Below are 21,596 nucleotides of genomic sequence, written 5' to 3'. Positions count from 1 at the left end.
GGCAGGGTCTTGCATCCGCCTCCTACAGTCAGTTTACTAATTACTGAGGCCCTCTACCAGGGGTAAAACATGCTGATATCTAAACACTACAAAATAATGAAAGATTATTCTAAGAGCTGATATTCCCCAGTTTCAGGGTTTCATGAATTCTCCACGTAAAAACTGGGCTATAGGCTATTCTTCCATGAAGGTCCAAACAGTGAGAAATTACCCCAAAACTGGGTTAAAACTTAGAAACATATAATGAAGAAAATGTCCTTAACTTTTTGGAAAAACAGCAGGTCCATTTTACAGTAACTTCACTAACATGTACTAGTACAGGGGAAAGAAAAAGTAAAGGGGTCCTTAAAGAGGCTTCATCATAGCATCAGAATATCTTTTAAATAATGATTTAAAATTTTGTGGACAGCAGTTTTTTTAATCTTATCCATTTTATGTTGGGAGGGTCATCTTTTGTAACAACGTCAAAGCACAATTTATTTTTAACTTTTGGTGGCAATGTTGATGTGGATTCAAATGAGTGTATATATATTTCTTATCTATCTGTTCATCTTGACACAAATAGCACATGTATGTCTTCATTTCTTATATTCACACTGAAATATGAGTAGATTAATTGACATAATGCAGTTGTCTATCTTTTTTACGTCTTCACTAGAGAAAAAGTGCACTCTACTGAGACAGATTCAGTTAATTAAGTCACTCTTACTTCATATTGTACATTATTCTGTTTAGGCAGCATAACTATCCTGTTGACATTTTGCCCATGGGCGACCTCTTTCAAAGCTAATTCCTATTCAGTTGTCCTCTGTCATTGAATCAAAAGATAAAGTATAATATGAACAACTTGTCTTATTAAGGATCCAGAATATCAATGTGATGGAAAAATAAAACTGACATAAGTTCATAATGTAATATAAGAACAATTTAATACATGATCTTTATCAATTTAATAGATTTATGTTTGACATCAATTTCTCTGGCACAGGCAAGCATCATAAGAATTTTTTTTAATTTCCCAATAGATTTATTTGAATTCACTTATTTATTTTGAGAGAGTGTGTAAATAGGGGAAGGATGGAGAAACAGGGTGAGACAGAATCCCAGGCAGGTGTTGGGCTGTCAGCACAGAGCCCAATGCAGGAAGGACTCAGTGTCATGAACCATGAGATCTTGGTTTGTACACTTAACCAACTGAGCCATTCAGCTGAAAAATAAGGATTCTGTATACATTAAATATAAAAAGATAATTATTAATAATAATTGTGTGGAAGAATTTACTGAAAAGTTGCTAATTTATTAAGTATAAATGCTACTCAATAAAATAATTGGAAATTTTTTGCATAAATTATAGAGTGGATCTTTAGTACTTTCTAAGACATCTATCATCAACTCTAAATAACGAAATATCTACTTTAAAGTTTTAATATTTATGGAGCACCTGACTGGCTCAGTCTGTTTAAGCATCAGACTCTTGGTTTTGGCTCAGGTCATGATCTCATGGTTTTGTGAGTTCAAGCCCCATGTGGGCTCCCTCTTTGCTTGGGATTCTCTGTAACCCTCTCTTTCTGTCCCTCCCCCACTCATACTGTCTCTGTCACTCTTAAAATAAATAAATAAATGAGTAAATAGATAAATATATAAAATATTAATATTTAATAAAATTAAGTCTTTTAAAAAACACTTCAATATCATTTTTAAATTAAATATATTCATAGGGTTGAATCTGTCAGTTATTATATAAATATAATTAATCACCATTAGAACTCAACTGCAAGGGATATCTGTATCCCTATTGAGTCACACTTTTGCCAACAGTCTCCAAACTTCTTTGATTTTGTTCTTCTATCAGTAAAACGTTTTGTTTATTTATTTCCAAAATATGTGTTATTTATAAATTATGTATGTGACTAACTCCACTAATAAAATTAAAAAATACACCCAAAATATAAATAAAAATGTAATATAGTCAATGAACACAAATTTTATAATGTTATATTATTAGTAATCTATAAAAATTTTGCTTATTTAAAAGTTATAATTGATGAGTACAATGTAGTTAAATGTGCTGTTTTCCCTTTTTTAGTCTTGAATTTTGCCATAGTAATTTGAAAGTTAGCTTCTAACTTTAATTTGTTAAAATATTTATTTCAAGAACTGACCATGATGAAGCAGTTACTATACAGTGGTACTTAGTTAAAAATGGATAAAGTATAACATTGGCTGTGCTTACTAAATCATTGTATTTGCGTTTGGACCACACCCACTAAGTATGTCAGTCCTGTGGAACGGAAGAGGAGGTACTACTGCTGGCCTGGTCCTCTGCTCTGGTTCCCTTTTTTACTGCAGGTACTAGGGTGGCCTGATGTTCCTGAAATCTGTGGTTTCTCGATTAAAAGGTAACTCTCCTGCAGTGAGACAGTTTATTTATTTATTTTTTTAATTGTTTGGAGACACTGCCACTGATAATATCAGATAATAGCTCTGGCAAGGCTTAAGTCTCTACTTCTGTCACTTACAATCCCTTTCTTGCTGTGTTATGCATCCTAGCATTTTCTTTTAGCCCAAAGCCAGAGAGGAAACCCTCTTGACAGAATCTCTTTAAAAATTGTCCACAATATTTCTTCCAGTTCTTTGGATTCCATGACAACTGAGGCAGTATGCCAGAGTGGTTAAGATATGGGGTCTCAACCCCAACTGCTGTATTCAAATTGCGGCTTAGCCAGCTGTAGGCGTTATAACTTCGGGCTAATTGTGTCATTTTTCTGTGCTTCAGTATCCCAAGCAGTATGAGGAAACATGTGGACATAGTTTTGGAAAGAACTGCTACTTTTGTGAGGTGGTCAGGAAAAGTTAAAAGGTGGTATTTAAGGAAAGATCTGAAAAAAAATGAGGGAGTATGGCATATGGATATTTGGGGGAGATTGGTTAAGGTGAAGGGAACGGTATGTGTCAAATTCTTGAAGGAAAATTATTTTTGGTCTGTCAACAAACAGAAAAAGAGAACAGAGTGGCTAACGTAGGAAAAGATGGTCAAGGATTAATGAGTTCCGAAAGAATGTTTGGAGGCAGATGATAACAGGCCAAGTATGCTATTACAGACTCTGTTTTAAACTCTGAAAGAGCGGGGAGGAAAATTAAGGGCTCTGAGTAGAAGTGTGACAAAATATGACTAGTTCTATCTTTTCCTGGGGTTTAGTTCTCCCTTTGCTCTACCACATGTTACTTTAATTCAGTGGCTTTACCTGTCCTTTTCCCCATGTAAGTTTCTGGAACCATTATTTACCTTTGGATCTACAGAGCTTTGTATGCCATCCGAGTTAAAGTACATGTTCTACAATTATGTGCTGGAAGAATGAGTTACAAAAAAGAGAAAAATTCAGTCTTGAATTAGTCAGCTGAGAGCAGTGAAAAGATCTGTGTTATGAAATCTCATAGATTTTATATTTTTGTTCAGAAACACTGGCTTTGGGATTTTAGGGCAATTATATAATTACCAATTCATTCATCAGAACTGTTTTATTTAGTTCTGGGAACAAAAACATGTGTCTCTTAAATTATCTGGGACTTAGTGTCCTTATTTTTACAATGAGAGCTATACCTACCTGTAAAGTCCTATTCTCTCAAGATATCCAGTTCTAAATTAAGGGTATTGTGAGCCTCAAGGAATGTTTGTCTTAACTCACTCAAATGGACCATTTCCCAGGTATGTTTTAATGAAATTGAAGACTAGAAACTGTCGCCCAACTATTAAAGCCTTAGGCCTATTGAGAAATCATTAGTTTTATAAAACTTTAAAATGCTTTCCTGCATTCAGTTTGACATTGCTAATGATCTTGAATCCACTTTTTTCCCTTGATATTCTTATATTGTCTAATTCATAAAACTTAACAAAGCATATACTACACATAAACCTACATTACTCTTGCATATAAAGACAATAGGGACACATTAAAATATACACATTAGTGCAGCTGTATAAAAGCAACTATTCTAGTTACCATCAGACATGCTGTAATATGAATTCAGCCACTAATTATTGAAATATGCATTTAATAATTCATGTCTCATTAATAATGTAACATAAAAATACAGCATATAAAGGAATATATTATGTATTTAGTGTGGCATTCTGGAGAATTATCTTGAGGCAACAGACTAATTTAAAATATTATTGTTCTTATCACACATTGTGAGCTATTTCATGAAAACAGTCATATATTCTATTCATGACCTAGCATTAACTTGGCTCTTCTGAAATTTTCCTGCACTATTTTTAATGCCTTGAGGGAGTAGGGTGGGATTTAAACTAAGATCATTTCTCTATAATCATTGCACATTATTGTAGCATGTTGAAGTAATAATAAAATTTAGCATTGACGTATTTTATGTGGAGGGAAAAAATAAGCTTGCAGCATATTTTCTGTTATTGCCCGTTCTGAGGTAGAGACTGTTTCTGTAATTTTTTTTTTTATTTTAGCCATGGAAGACTAAACAAAATGTCATTTATTTTACTTGAAAGATTTTCTACTATGTACAGTCACTTGGAAAGAAAGGGTATGGTGGTGTCCCTTGGAACTGTATGGCTCCTATTACGGGGACATCTCCAAGTAATGTCCACAATGTTGTCGACTGCATCATATACTGAAAAAATTTTCTATGGTCCAAAGCATGGTAGCCTTATGGAATTTTCAAAATTGCCATACATATTTGTTAATTAATCTATGTTATAGTCTATTTTTGAAAATATTATTTATTTTCCAGCTGACTATATTGCTTAAACATATTTGTATTTCAGAACAGAAGAAGTCCTTTATTTTGATTGTATATAGTAACAATAACTATTTTGCATGACTTTTTGACCTTGGTCCTCATGGGTTATTTACTTTTCCTCGTCCCTCTTAAATCCTATTCCATTACTGGCATAATGGAGTCCCAAGGACCCTCTTGTCAACAACTGAACTTTGTTTTTCTCCTCACTCTTAACTCTGGTCAAACATTCCAGGGTACATGCTCTGATCTGGCTGCTCCTAGAAATCTTGAAAAACTGCCAGCTGAAGCCATTGTCTATCTTTAAGTTCCTTCCAAAAGATTTGTTTCTCTCTTTCTGTTTCCTTTGCTTCACCCCTCCAACGCTTGATGGTTTTGGGGTTTGTTTTATATGTTCATTTTGGGGAGTGTATGTATATCAATTGTGGGAGATGTTCTGCTTATACTTTTATTTTCTTTAATGATAAGGTCTCATAAGGCAAAAAGTGGGTCCTGAACCAGCAGCAGGAGCTTCACTTTGGAACTTTTTAGAAATGTGAATTTTCAGGGCCCATCTCACACCTATTGAATCATAAACTCTGGAGTGGGAGCCAAACACTTTAACAAGCCATCCACATATTCTAATTACACAGAAGTGTGAGAATCATAGTCATAAGACTTTGGTGTCATCTGGGAATGTGAATTTTGCCAGAGTCCAGTTCCAGCAGGTCCAGGGTTCCCCTGAAGGATGGATGGTGTCAGCACAAAAGAGATGGGAATCAGCAAAGGGGGAAGGGAATGAGAGCCATGAGGTTCTTTCCAATCAGCAGGAAGGCATCTCTCTCTCCAGTCAGGCATCTCTGCACTGACCAGAGAGTCAGCCTTATTTATTGAAAAAATGGGGGCGCCTGAGTGGCTCAGTTGGTTAAGCATCCAGCTTCGGCTCAGGTCATGATCTCAAGGTCATGGTTCGATCCCCACATTGGGCTCTGTGCTGACAGCTAGCTCAGAGCCTGGAGCCTGCTTCAGATTCTGTATCTCCCTCCTTTGCTTGCGCTGTATTTCTCTGTCTCTCAAAAAAATACATTAAAAACATTTAAAAAAATAAAAGAGGATAATTTAAAAAATTAAAAAAAAAAAAAGAAAAAATGTATGAGGTATAAAACGGAAGTGACATTTGCCTTAGACAATGATTTCTGATGACAAATTCTTTGGTATGTAAAAATTTCCCAGAACATCAATTGGTAGAAGACTCATGCATAACCTTTATCAATAGTGATTGAAGTACGTGACTAGATGCTTATCACATGGGGAAGGAAGGTGTCTTTAGCATTTAAGTACAAGGCAATGTTTTTAGCATAGCCAAAGCAAAAGTTACTTCTTTTGTGAACAGGGGTCAATAGCCTGTTTTTCAAGGGGAAGATAAACAATTTTTCTCAGGAAATGTAACATTTACTCCTATAATCACAAAAGAAGAAACTCCTATAACAAGTTATTTCATAAGGTACAATTCACATATTTTTAGCATAAGAAGGCAAGTCACTCCTAATATCAGTCAGTCAGGTGCCTTGGGGGTCGGTGCTCAAGCAGAAATTGAGTGGGGGTTGAGTGGGTATAGATGCTGGTGGCCATCTGAAGGTGGGAGGCCTTGCAAACCTGCCTTACTTCAGAAATGGCTCCCAGCAGAATTTCTTCTTCCATCTACAGTGGATTTGGCTTTGATTTTTCCTTTACAACTGGCATGATTTGAATTTGCTTTTCTGCTGCTGAGTCATGTTCTCACACAGAATACCACAGTGGATGACAAGCCTGGATTATTTGATACCGAATATTTGACATTAGTGAACTTTCTTCACTATTCTGTACTGCTAATCAAGGTGATTTTATTGTAGATGCTCTTCTGGGACCATATATTAACTTTAATGGGACAGCTTCAACTCAGCCTATAGAGAGACATCCTTATTTATGAACCTCTCTCTTTAAATTCTTAGCCCCTCAAAAAACTCAAAGTGTACAACAGTGTACTCATCAGTACAAAGTGTAATATATCTCCCAATCAGATTTACTGTATTCAGTGCCATAGGAAAGTCATTGTGATTCTTCTTCTTTTCCAAAGGAAATAGTCACCTATCTCTACCTATACCAGCTTTGCCAAGTTTTCCACAATTTGGAAACTTATGATATTAATGAACTTACTACAAAAGTTTTATTTATAAATGTAGGAAAATGTATTTACATCTTGTTTTAATTTCACATTGGTTATGTCATAATCCCTGAAACACATTAGTGACAGAATCGTACCTCTCTTTTGTCTCCACATGAATGGAGAAGGATTTCATAATATATAATAAATAATAGTTGACAAATATGATTATGCTAAAATTAGGGTTTTGCATTATAAACTAGGTCAATACTATAAAATCATAAGTCATGCCATTTTAAATATGCCTTACTTTATATTCACTACATACTGATTTTTAAGACCCTGCCAAGAAACATCCCTGCAAAAGTGGCCATTTGATAGAACGAAACATGTCCAAATTGATGACTACTTTCACTGTCACCTCCTTTTCAGTAATAATTATTTGTAGTCTTATCTTTTTTTCTTTCCCTTTAAAAATTCATGTATATCACTATAATGACATCATTTAATAACTGTAATGGTAGCCAACTATTATTTTCACTTTAAGTAGTTTATTTTGAAATGCTATCTGAGGTGTGCCTGGGTAGCTCAGTTGGTTAAACTTCTAACTCTTGGTTTAGGCTCATGTCATGATCTCATGGTTCCTGAGTTTGGTCCTGTGTTGGGCTCCGCACTGGGCCTGCTTGGGATTCTCTCTTCTTCTCTCTGTCCTTCCCCTGCTCATGTGCTCTCTCTCTCTCTCTCTCTCTCTCTCTCTCTCTCTCTCTCTCTCTCAAAATACATAACTAAATAAATCACCTGAAGTTAATGCAGTTATTTATCTATAGAGGTTACTCAAAACATTATTTTAAATATTTTATCAAGTCTATTTTTATAAAAGGTCCTAATTACAGATATCCTCCAAATCTTAATATAATATTTAGTACCAATAAATTAGGTATGTGTTTAACATAAAATCTATTTTAAAGATAAGTATTACTGAATTGTTAATTGCTTAACAAATTGAAATATAATTTATGAAGTAGGAAAATCAAAAGGAGGTATTTTTAAGAGCTTATCCAGCATAATACACTTAACAAGAATTTACTACAAGTACTTTATAATTTTATCTGGCCTTCATTTATATGCAACAGATACGCATAATACCCAAAACATGTTTGCAGCATATGACCATTTGTTAATGATCAGTTCTTCAAGACGTGTTTTTTTTAGAGGACAATGTATTCATATGAATGCAATATATGTGGAAGTCTGAATTACAATAAAGAAAGAAACACATTTAAAACCAAAAAAGAACATCCCAACAGATGTCTTCATCTCACATTTTATAAACACATACAGTTTCCAAATAACCAGAGGTCTTTCCTCTGGGGAAATGTTGCTTAAATTGTTTCATAGACAGGACAAACTGTTGCTTTGAATCCTGAATTATACATTATGTATAGTCGTGTACTATAAAGAACTGATTTATAAGGGAATCTGGAAAATAACGAATTTTTAGACACAAGCTAATACCGATGGGTGTTGCCAGAAACAAAATTATCATTGTTATGTCTTATTCAATAAGTGGTACACTTTTTAATCAGTCTTAGAAATTCTCAGATAGCTATCAGGCTGAGAAGCTAAATGACAATAAAATATGTGCAGCTACTGACCTAATCAATTTCAGATGTCATTTTCAGAGAAATAAAAAGATTTGGGGACTTGGCATGTTTTACCAAAATATATGAGAGACAAAATTATTGCTTCTGCCTTTTATTCATTGGCAAACCGCAGTTCAAGTAAGTCTTAGTCTGAGTCTGCTATATATTATTTTTCTCTTACAAAAAATCAACCAACAAATTTTGGAATTAATTTTAATGATTTTAAACCCATATGAACACCAAAATGTCTACTCAACACTGTGTTCTTATCCCCCAAAACTATCACCCTGTATGTGAAATTAATTTCAATTCAATTCATATTTTTTAAAGATGTATACATTAAAACTCCTTGTTCTTTGTGCTGTAGGCGATACACAGACTCAGAAGATGATATTGGTAGTCTCAATAAGCTTAGGTAATTATGAGAAAAGAGTATGATGTTCACACAAATTAAAGCATTAAAAAATTTATTTAAATGTTTATATATTTTTGAGAGAAAGGCAGGATTGAATTGTGGAGGGACAGAGAGAGAGGGAGAAACAGGATCTGAAGCTGGCTCCAGGCTCTGAGCTGTCAGCACAGAGGCTGTTGTGGGGTTCAAAGTGCCAGATCATGACCTGAGCCTAAGTCAGACACTTAACCAACTGAGCCGTCCTGAGGCCCCCAAGTTATGACGATTTAAAGTAGAATGTAATATCTATCATATAAGAGAAAAGAAGAGTGCAGACACTGCTCTGCCACTTGGGAGAAGAAAGTACAATTCTGTCTTCAAATGTTTGACTTCAGTAGAAAAACAGCATTTGGAGTATTGTACCAAAGTCACTGTAACGACTAATACTAGAAGACATCAGTCTCATTCATGATGGTGTTCTAAAGCAAATATGAGGAGGCCTTCTCTAGATTCTCTGATTTAGTAATCCTGGTTGGGCCTGGGAATCCTTGTTTTTATAAGCACTTCAGATGATTCTGATCAAGCAGCCAAAGATAACATTTTGAGATCATAGGGGTTGCCTTGGATTTTACATTATGAGGCACTTACTCTCCCTTACTTAATTTTAAGTAAGTTAACAAATAATCTTCAAATAAATTCTAATCTCCTGCCACATTTCTCATTGTCTTGGTTAATTTAGCCAGACTCTGTTTCTGTTGCTTGGGTTTTAGGCTCTCTATATAACTTCTGAATCAATGCCTCTAGCTGTTCCTTAAGGTAATTTTTAGAAAAAGATCTAAATAGGGTGCCTGGGTGGCTCAGTTGTTAACCATCTCCCTTAGCCTCAGGTCATGATCTCACAGTTCAGGAGTTCAAACCCCACATCGGGTAAGCTCATGCCCTGCTTCTTCAGGTGAGCACAAGCCCCACCTCAGGTATGCCCCACTTCTCTCTCTTTATCATTCTCTCTCACTCTCTCTGCCCCTCTTGGGATTTGGGATTTTCTCTCTCTCTGCCCCTTGTCTACTTGTGCCCTCAGTCTTTAGAAAAAATAATCTAAATAAATGTTTTTAAGAACTTAAATATGTTGTTAATGTGCATAGGAATTCTTAAAAAGCTCATGAAATTAAGTGCTAAAGTTTTTTTTGTGCTACTGTTATTATACTTTCCTCCATGTATACTTGTTCTCTACAGTTATATAAGACTCGATTTGGTTTTGAAAAGAGAAATTATTTTTCTATATGCTTTATTCTGTCTCCTATTTTGATTTAACATATCCATGTATAGATTTACAAAAAGCATTTCATCATTTTCACTCAGAAAATTATAGTCAAGCTCATTTTAAAAATGAGAAATGATTAGGGTGTCTGGGTAGCTCAGTCAGTTAAGCATCTGGCTGTTGATTTCCGCCCAGGTCATGATCTCATGGCTCATGAGATCCAGTCCCACGAATGGCTCTATGCTGACAGCGCAGAGCCTGCTTGGGATACTCTCTCTGCTGTCCCCCTGCTCATTCATATTGCACAATCTCTCTCTCTCTCTGTCTCAAAATAAATAAACTTTACTAAAATAAAGATTAAAAAAGAGAAATAATTCATGTATTTATAAAAAGAACTGATAATACTGCAAAATAATAATTTTTCATTAGTTGATTTCTGCAATTGTACATCAGTGTGTATCTTCAAGACCAAGGGCAGAATTTAAAACTATTTATAGTCAAACAAATGTTTCCTGAATTACTGTTATGTGTTCTCAGTTTGGTTTGCAAGCTTTGTTAGTACACCCAATCAAATATATTCAAGGCACAAAATGTTGTACTCTTAATTGAAGACAAAATGGTAAACTATACATAATCCCTTCCCTCGGGATTCTTACAGAGAGAAATAAACTTTGGTACCATAAAGTGTGATAAAAAAATATCACATGACACTCCAAGCTAAATTATTTGTTTTTGTTAACTATGTGTTGTGTCACTCTCAATGCCAAGTAATTTCTCTTCATATCATTGGCTCTGGTGATTTTATATACACATTTTGTGTGTATGTGTGCATGTGTGTGTGTTTTTTCCTTCCCTTTCTTCCTAATACAGTGTGAGCCTCAGGGTGTTGTGACCTCAGAGTAGTGACTTTATTGATTGTTGTATGCTTAGCACCAAAAACATAAAAAGGAATTGTCGTAACCCGGAGGCCAGGCCGGGTCCGGGAGCACATTGGGGGGTACCTGTCTCGTCCACCCCAACCAGCAGGGCGGAGAGTTGTCGCGGGTTCTTTTCCTGAGGGAGGGAGAGAAAGGGCAGGAAAAGGGACGCACAGACAGTAAAGACACAACTCACGGTTTCCGATCAGGTGAAAGAGAGAGAGTTTATTGAGAAAACTGTCCTTATAAAGCCTTCAAGGCAGGGAAAACAAGGCAGCTGACCCAGGTCAGTTTCTAGGAAACAGGGTCAAGGGATTAAGACTGGAGTAAAAAAGGAACCAGACCTAAGTGTTCTAGCACCGCGCCTGAGGGGCAGAAGCTACCCTGCCTGCGGGCGGTTGATCTTTGATCTTCTGGCTTCTCCTCTGGCAGGGAGTGGCGCTCCCCTGCCTATTTTGTACCTCCCCTCAGGGAGTGACAAATCCGGCTAGCAAATGGCCAAGCAGCTGAGATCTTTGCTGCTCCCCACAAGGAATCAGTAAATATCTGGTAAGTGAATGAATGAACAAGATGCCTTTTCTTTGGGCTTGTTTTATGAAGGACTGACCTTCCTACAGATGTATTTTGTGAAAGAAAACCCTTAGTTATTCATGCCTTCTATGAAAATGACACTATATATGTGTGTGTGTGTAGCAGTACATATGTTATATAACATATATACTATTAAATGTATATATTACACATTTATATACATATATGTATTATATGCCAATGTCTGTGTGTGTGTGTGTGTATATATATATATGTAGTATAAGTTAATAAAGACTGATCACTATTATATAGTATCATTTTTAAATTGATACTTGGTATATGGAACATCTTTAATAATTGAAGTGGCTACAATTTTTTAACTAGCAATTTTTCTCAATAACTCATTCATTTAATTTTGATGTATATAAATTAGAGATGAATTGGGAACATGGACTTTTGACTATAAAAGCATGACATAGAAGTAAGATCTGTAATTCCTAATGTTAATATTTGTAGTTAATAGGTATCGGATTTTTACTATACGAAGAGTTACTTTAATGAAGTCACAGATACATTATTTAACTATTAAAACATTCTATAGTAACTTTATATAATAGGAAGGCTTAGAGGCTTTAGGAAACCCCGAGGGTCACAACTGTGTGGTTCCAAGGTGAGATTCTACTAGGCCTTTGAGACCCTACTGTTGGTACAGTTGCATATACCTTTTACTACTTCTGTTAAGTGTCAAGACAGGCCAACGACCTCTGTATGATGGAAGATATGTTCTGGAAGTCTTGTCCTATAATCTTCACACCTACAGCTGGGGAGGGCTAAATCCTAGTGGAAGGCAGATGCATGTTATCTTGCAAGACCTTGATCTCTGTGTCATCCTCAAACAAAGGGAGAGGGTGACTTCTTCTACAATGCTAGTGCCTTCCAGAGGGGTTAGGGCACTCCTGCTCTTGTAATTAAGTCCTGGTCCTGCTTCTCAGTTTTTACAGCTCTCCAACTGCAGGAGATAAGAGCTTCTTTATAAGATTCCAAAAAGATCTCCTTGCCGGAGTCCAGCTCCAGCAGGTCCAGGCTTCCCTGAAGGATGGACAGTGTCAGCGAAAGGGAGAGAGTAAGCCTTGGCTTCTTTTTGATCACAAGGCAGGCACTTCTGCACTGACACGAGAATCAGCTTTATTTATTTAAAAAAATATATGGGTACAAAACAGAAGTGGCAATTGCCTTAGACAATGATTTTTTATGACAAATTCTTTGGTATGTAAAAATTTCCCAGAACATAGATTGGTGGAAGACTCATGCATAACCTTTATCAATAATGATTGAAGTAGGAGAAGATGCTTATCACATGGGGAAGGAAGGGATCTTTAGCATTTAAATACAAGCCTGTGTTTTTAGCATAGCAAAGGCAAGAGTTAGTTGTGAGCAGGGGTCAATAAGGTTTCTTGAGAAATGCAGTATTTGCTCCTATAATCACAAAAGAAGAAATTCCTGTAACAAGTTTTTTCATAAGGTACAATTCACATATTTTTAGCATAAGAAGGCAAGTCACTCCTGATATCAGTCAGTCAGGTGCCTTGGGGGTCAGTGCTTAAGCAGAAATTGAGTAGGGGTGGGTGGGTGTAGACATTGTTGCAGTCTGAAGGTGGGAGGCCTTGCAGACCTGCCTTACTTCAGAAATGGCTCCCAGCATCTCCTCACTCTTACTTTTTTAAAAAAAGTGTTATTATTCATTATTATTCACCCGAATTTGTCTTTGTTTTTTCAATGTATCAGTTAAACTTAGCAAGAGCTGCTTGATTCCCTTATTCTGATGACTTCTACCTCTGTGGGGAGCGGCAAAGATCTCAGCTGCTTGGCCATTTGCTAGCCGGATATGTCACTCCCTGAGGGGAGGTACAAAAATAGGCAGGGGAGCGCCACTCCCTGCCAGAGGAGAAGCCAGAAGATCAAAGATCAACCGCCCGCAGGCAGGGTAGCTTCAGCCCCTCAGGCGCGGTGCTAGAACACTTTAGTCCGGTTCCTTTTTTACTCCAGTCTTAATCCCTTGACCCTGTTTCCTAGCAACTGACCTGGGTCAGCTGCCTTGTTTCCCCGCCTTGAAACGTTTATAAGAAACAGTTTTCTAAATAAAGCTCGCTCTCTCTCTCTTTATTGCCTGATCGGAAACGTGAGTTGTGTCTTTACTGTCTGTGCGTCCCTTTTCCTGCCCTTTCTCTCCCTCCCTCAGGAAAAGAACCCACGAGGACTCTCCGCCCTGCCGGTCAGGGTGGACGAGACAGGTACCGGCGACCGGGACCTGGCTCCGGTTAAGACAATTGGCGCCTCAGTGAAGGAACGTGGACCCGGCCTCCAGGTTAAGACATACTTCCACTATAAGTGCCTGTAATACTGCATGCCAGTATGTTCCCTTCTGCCAATTATTCCAGGGCAGTTCCCAGCTAGTAATACTCACATATCTATACCATGCTTTGGACTGTCCACACTACACCTACAGCCACTGGCAGAGTTCTCTTTCCCAGCTGACTCTCAGACAACCTAGCTTCAAAGGCCATTTTGCAATTCATGTGCTACACCACTCCTGGCTCCAAATCTTTTAGATGGAATTCCCCAGGAGACTTTTTATAGAAAGGATATCATTTTTTATAGAGTTTGTTGTGAAATACTTAGGGAACAATATCTATAAAGGAGCGAGGACAGAGAAATAGACAAGAGACAATTTTAGCAATGGTGTGGTTGTAACAGAGATTTTAGACAGTCCCACAGGAAGTGCTTAAACTGAGTTACCCCTTCAGAAATCTCTTATTGAGGCCAATAAGCTTGGTCTTTGTACTTTTGTATAAACCAATAATTGTTTGTAGGCTACTTTGTGACTTGGAGAGAGTGGCATAAAATTGGACAAAGCAGCTCCCTTAAGGCAAGGACAAATCCTAGGAAAGGACTCAGCTATGGACTGTCAACTGCTAATACTCCAGGAAACAGGGGTTAAGAGAGCTTCAGATATGATGAGGAGGCTGAGTTATACACCAGAGTTCCCACAACAGCCAATGGTGCTGACTAGTAAAGAAAGTAAACATTAGCTAAGCAGCCCAGACTTTAGTACATAGAATTTGAGATGCTAAATTGGGCAGCTATATGATGTGATTATTTTGTTGTGTAGGAAACAATAACAAAATACAAACAAACAGACAAAATATTGCTTGGAGCCTCTGTGCAAAGCAAGCAGCCCCTCACTCTTTTTGAACTGATAAGAACAGATACTACACTTGATCTTAGCCCAAAGGCTGAGAAGCAATCCTCACTCTTATTGAAAACAATAATTCAAAAAGAAAGATTGATTGAGATCAATGTATGGGATTGTTGAATCATTATATTATACCTTTAAAACCAAAGTAACACTTATGTTAATTATACTTCCATAAAAAAGATTGAGAAGGATATATTTAAGTGAGTATACAGAAATTTTAAAATCAGAGAAACCTGCAAACATGTTCCTTTATTTAATATGTGAATGAAAGAATTCATATAAATATAGTTTGAATAATTTAGCAGCATAATTATTCATTTAAGAAGAACAGTTTTGGGAAATATAAAATCACCATAATTTGCAGGCAGTAAAAAAATCTATATAAATGTATTGCTGAGTAGTTTTAAAATTACAGTCAAGGAAAACTTGGCAGCCCAAATGTATGTTTCAGCAAATGTTTTAATACATACATACATATATATGTATATATATATATTACACACACACATATATAACTTTTTATTATATATATAAATTTGTGTATGTTGTATATCTATGTTTTATATGTATTTATGTTTTACATATACATGTATATGTGTATATGTACATATGCATATATGCATGTTTGTATTTTACTGTTTCTGAATAAGGAGTAAAAACAGAAACGAGTTAATTTCATGTTTAATTAATGATTATTTCTGAAGAGAGAACTAATTTAATATATAATAGTATCTTAAGAGAGGAGAAGTGTTCATCAGTTATGTCATTGTTACAGGCACTAGTTTTTCTCACTTGCCTCTAAAGGCCTCATTCATTCAATTAATCACATTTGTAGAGTGTCTCCTTCCTGCCAAACTCTAGTTTCTGGGGACCCAAAAATGATCTGGGCACAGTATTTCCCACATACTCAAATTCACACTGAGGAGAGAAAGTTATAAAAAAAAATACCACACAAATGGCATAAAAGAAATATGAATTAATGTGGAGACCCAAGGATGGAGTAGTCATTATTTCTACATTACCAAAGGAACAAGTCTTAATGAAGTTCAGTCTGCCCTCTTGAGGGATAAATAAGAGCTTGTCAAGCAAAGTATTGATTGAAGTTAATTCTATATCACATGCTTATAAAATGGTGGTATTTCTTTTGCACTTGGAATATTTGGTATACTTGTGGAAAGATGTGAATGGGTTGGGGCGCCTGGGTGGCTCAGTTAGTTAAGTGTCTGGCTTCGGCTCAGGTCATGATTTCATAGTTTATGGGTTCAAGCCCCATGATGGGTTCTGTGCTGACAGCTGGCTCAGAGCCTGGAGCCTGCTTCCAATTCTGTATCTCCTTCTCTCTCTGACCCTCCCCTGATCACACTGTCTCTGTCTCTCAAAAGTAAATAAAAAACATTTAAAAAAAAAGAAAAGAAAGATGTGAATGGGTTAAAAAAAAAAGGGGACTGAAGTTTTGGTTAGAATAGGGAGGACAGTTTATTCAAAACTATAGAGTTCAGATTTTTTTTCCATAAATAGTAGTAGTCCCCAAGGTCTTTTTCAAGAACTGAGTAACTTGGTTGTGTTTTATTTTTAGAAAGGTAATTCTGGCTACTATGAAGTAGGAACAAATATGGTCAGAGACATGTAAATTACTTAGAAAGGAGATACCATAACTGATGCTAAACATAATAGCCCAGTAATAAGGTAGGGGTAGGCAACTAGAAAGAACGATTTAAAAATAGAAATATTATACAATTAAAAAAAATATTTTATTAGACTTAATAGAATGGTAGTTAAGAATGTAATGGAATCTATTTAATTTGAAATCTATTTTTTAATGTGTTAACTAGAAGGCTACCTCCATGAAAAGAATTCCAGAGGGTAAGCAGATGGACAATGAGTAGACTTAAGAAAAAGATACCTAGGACCTAATCCCTGGAACTGTGAAAGTTACTTTATTTGGTAAGAGAGAGTTCACAAATGTGATTAGATTCAGTATCTCGAGATGAGGTAGTTGTGCTAGATTATGTGGGTGGGCCCTACATGTATGACCAGTACCCTCTGAGGAGACAGAGGGAGGCAGTGTAAGGTTTAAAGCACCATGCTACAGTGCTGACTTTAGAGATAAAGGAAGGGGCTGTAAGTCCAGGAGTTTTGGAAGCAGCTCTATAAGTGGAAAGGCAAGGAAATCGATTCTCTCCTAGAATCTCCCAATGGAGCCCACATTACATGAACTATAATACATGCAACATTTTATACAAAAAGACCTACAGACAATAGGTATCCTTATTTGTAGTCAATACTATAAGTATATGGTCCTATGTGAACATAATAGTAATTTTCAGGCAAATATTTTGTCTGTTCTGTTCACTGAAGTATCAAAAACACCTAGAATGCCACTAACATCATATGCTTTTAGTAAATATTTGCAGAATTTAAAGAAACATTGTGAATTTTCTCTTGTGTTTTTCTTTGTCAATATTATGATGAAATGATTTAATAGCATTGATTTGTTAATCTTGAGCATGAGGATAGTTTTATATAGAATTCATTTCAGTGAGCTCAACTGTTATTAATGTTATTAATATAAACTTTCCATGCCCTTGTTTCTTAGGGAAAAGTGCTAATTTTATGTTTCTTTGCATCTGCTCTGGAGCAATGGATAAAGCTCATGTTTTGGGGAATTGTTTACTAGTGGTAATCACTATGATGAGAAATTTCCCAAACATTCACCTTGCCAAATATAAAATATTTTATTAACAAATGTTGAATAAAATTATCACATCTGAATAGTCTCAGTGGAAGGGAAACAAAAGTAAATATATCTATTATGATTTAACATAAGATTTTCTTTTGATAAATTATTTTAATAACAACACAAAACATGTAGCAGTTCAATGAAATCAGTTGGCAAAGTTGAGATTTACATTCTTTCTTCTTTTGGGGGTTTATTTATTTATTTTGAGAGAGAGAGAATGTGAGCAGTGGGGAGAAGCAGAGAGAGAGGGAGGATCCCCACACAGGTGCCTGAGAGATATTTTTTCTTTAATGAATAAAGAACACCAACTAGGTATTTCATTATAAACACACTATAAATGTCTTTAGAGGAAAAGAAGAGAGATATTAGAAATAATAATTATTTCCAAATTAAATTATAGAAATAAAATTATAATTTGTATGAATACATATATTTAAAGCTTTACTTAATAACTCACTAAAGAAAATTATTTTTTCCATTTTAAGTGTCAAATGATATAATCTAGTTTTCAAGTTTTTAGAAGTATCTATATTAAGAATCTGTATTAATAGTAATAATAATTATAAAACATAAAATTTATTGAGCAGTTACTAGATATCAGACTTTGTAAAATTCATTTATTAAGCTTTTTAAGAGAAAGTGATAATCTCTTTTGTATAAAGTACATTCATGCATGTTTCAACTAATATAAAAGGAGTATGATTAACAAAAATATGATATAACAGTATATCATATGTAGTTTAAATTAGTTGTTTTCTAATATTATTAATAATACTTTGCTCTCACTGGTGTTTTATGTGTTGTAAATGACAAATCCTTCAATGGAATTATGGTATAAAAGAAATTCTATTGAGATCATTTGACAAAGAGTGAACAGAAATAGTACCTAAAGATTTGGAAAGTGAACTTGAAATCTGTTTGAAAATACCAAGTACAATTTTCTTGATAGGTCCCCATAGCTACAAATAGTTAGAAATAGATGAGAGTTACCTCTATCACTTCTATACTACTGGGTGATAATAAAATCAAGCCAGGTTGAATTATGTTATGATTCTGGAATTTCTTAAATTAATGATGTCCCCATTCTCTCTCTTTTGCTAGTCTCAGAAATTACTTGCATTAGACCTTCCCTTAGGCAATTGTGACAGGATTTCCAGCCATTGGACTCATTTCAGGGACATGGGAATGGAAAACTTCTCAACAAGAAAAGGAGCACAGGGTAATTTATTTAACCAGGATTAGCATTTCTGTGGTTGCAGTCTACAGAGCTCACTACACCTGGTCATGAAGGAGCAAGGGATGTTTCTAAAATATTTTAGGTATGTCTCTGAAATATTTTATCAGTATAGGTATCGAATAATATTTTCACTAATGGAGTCCAATTTTTTAATGTTTATTTATTTTTGAGAGAGAAAGTGTGGGTGAGGGACAGAGAAAGAGGAGACAGAGGATCTGAAGCAGGCTCTGCACTGAATGTAGAGAAGCAGATGCAGGGCTTGAACCCAAGAGTTGAAGATCATAACCTGAGCTGAAGCCAGATGCTTAACCCACTGAGCCATCCAGGTGCCCAATGTATTCCTATTTTTAACTTACAATAACTGAAAAATATATCTGGCGTTGGTCATAAATATAGATAACTAAAATACTTGTTATAACCGTCTTTAGAATGTAGTCTTCTTAGGCAGAATATTAGCTTACAAAACCTAAAGAATTTTTGCAAAGGAAGAATATTGTCTGTAGGATACCAATCAGAATCACACACACACACACACACACACACACACACACACACACCACAGTTCAGAGTATTTTAAACTACATGAGAAAAGTTATTCACATAAGCCTGAGTATATTAATAGAGTATCTAAGAGACGTGTAATTTTCAGCATCAGTCAGCTAATTAAAATTAGAGAAATTTGTTATTTTGCCACAAATTATTACACCACTTATATCAACTCAATCTTTTTTTAAAAATAAATTTTTTCTCGAGTAATGTATTCAGTAGTTGATGAACTTTTCTATTCTTTGAATACAATTTAGAGTAATGATAAATAAATATTATGATAAAGTAAAACTGTAATTCTTACATATCAAGTGGTGTAGGTATCCTGTTTTGGGAATGCTATATGATAATCTTTAATCTGGGAAGTAAAGAAAGAACTAATGATCTGGTCAAATATACTTGGAGAACAGAGGTACTTAAGTGAGGAGTATTGATAAGAGTAAAATAGCAAATAGAATGGAAACAAAGCATTAGAAGAGACAAGAGTATAAGAGATGGTGTCAAAAATTGGGAATATCATAATTTGAGGTTTTGGAGGTTGAAAATGACTTAGGGGAAATGAGAGATAAAGTTTGGTTATGAGATTGGCTGTGGTTGTGCCTCGGTAGAGGTGAGGACCGAGAACTCAAGGCTCCTGGTTTCACAGTGCTCAGAGAATGAACAATGAAATAAGTATAATGATAACCGAAGTATAATGGATTTTTAACTTATGAGTATACAAAAACCCTTCAAAACTATATCTCCCAAATAATTCTGTTCTCAGTCCAGTTTTTAAAATAAGAGATAGGTTAAGTAAATTGTTCAATGACATACGGACAGAAAACAAAAGTTGAGTTGCAACTTGAGCCTAGTGAGCCGTGAAAAGTGGTATTGGCATTGGCAGATGGAGAAGGGTGCGAGGTTAAAAAACATAATAAAATGAAAACAATATGTGAAAACATCTTATAAATTCTTTGGGACTTGTACCACTATAGCAAAGAAGCATGAATCTTTTTAGTATCATTGTTCGCTTGTAGTTGCCTCAGGGGTGACCAATGTAGCTCCTGTGTACCCACTGAGTATTTTAACCAGGAATTTTTATATGCATACATTTATGTTTTTATATCTATGTATCAGCAGTATGGGAGAGTAATTGATCCTCATGTACTATTCTTGTTCACTCACATCAGGCGATCACAATGGGACCCCTCTCATTTTATGCCAAAATATCTTTGTGTAATTGATAACTTGCAACAACAAATGCATTGATTAACAGCAGATTGTTTCTTTGGGAAGGTTGTTTTTACAGGACTATATTCTGAATCAATAGTTGAAAAATGCAAAATGTGAGAGGGCATTAATATATTTTGTGACATCAAAGTTTCTAGAGACAGATTTAGATTTGTAGATTAAATACTTGTAAAAACAAGCATTTAATTATGTGAAAGATATATTGGAAAAGAGAAAGGTATATGAAAATCTACATTAGATCACCTGGGATCTACATCAGTGAAGAAATAATTGATAGTAAGTAACTAGTAAACTAAGTAGAGATTCCATATACTTCATACAAAATTACTTTGATTACTCCTTTTATTAAAAATATTACAGAAACAGAATAAAATAAATTATATGGAAAAATATTTGTAAACTTCAAATCACAAGTCAAAATTTCACCATGAGAACTCTGCTTCCTTTTTGTATATGACAATGGCTATTGATTTTGTTCATTAAAACACATTACAACTAATTTCTCTTATTTTCTTGGTTAATAACTACTAATTATTGTAACATAATAAAACATTTTTTTCTGTGTGTTCTAAAACTATATTTTGCCTTATAAGCCTGTGTAAGGAATTGGAAACAAAAGACAAACTTTAGTAATGTCTCTTCTAAGAAAAAAAAACCTGTGCATTATAAACCACTTACTGTGTCTCCAGCTGTCATTTCAGACCTTAATTTTGTTAAACAGGAATTAACAAATGACTAGGAGTTGTTCAGACAACTTATGGGAATGCATGGCACAATAGAGAGACTATTTTTGTTAATATCTGGCTCTTCTACGTAATGTAAATAAAGCATTAAAAACATGATCAATTTAAGATTGAAATAATTGGTAAGAATCACCTGGTTTAATTTTATTGATTTAAAAATTAAGACCAGTAATAACCAAGTTAGGTGAGTGGCTCTATAGCCTATATGTAAC

At 35.2% G+C, this 21,596-nt stretch overlaps 1 protein-coding gene and 1 pseudogene across 1 annotated transcript in view; one reads left to right on the top strand and one right to left on the bottom strand.

Annotated features, from left to right (window-relative positions):
* Positions 1-21,596, top strand: part of EYS (eyes shut homolog) — a 1,499,666-nt gene that overhangs the window by 436,478 nt on the left and 1,041,592 nt on the right. The gene's annotated exons all lie outside the window — the stretch shown is intronic.
* On the bottom strand, positions 14,775-14,937 carry LOC115297207 (annotated as a pseudogene).

Source organism: Suricata suricatta, chromosome 7 (genome assembly GCF_006229205.1).
Source record: "Suricata suricatta isolate VVHF042 chromosome 7, meerkat_22Aug2017_6uvM2_HiC, whole genome shotgun sequence".
NCBI classification, from domain to species: domain Eukaryota; kingdom Metazoa; phylum Chordata; class Mammalia; order Carnivora; family Herpestidae; genus Suricata; species Suricata suricatta.
Note: the sequence above shows the minus strand (reverse complement) of the source record. Positions and strands in the feature narration are given on the sequence as shown.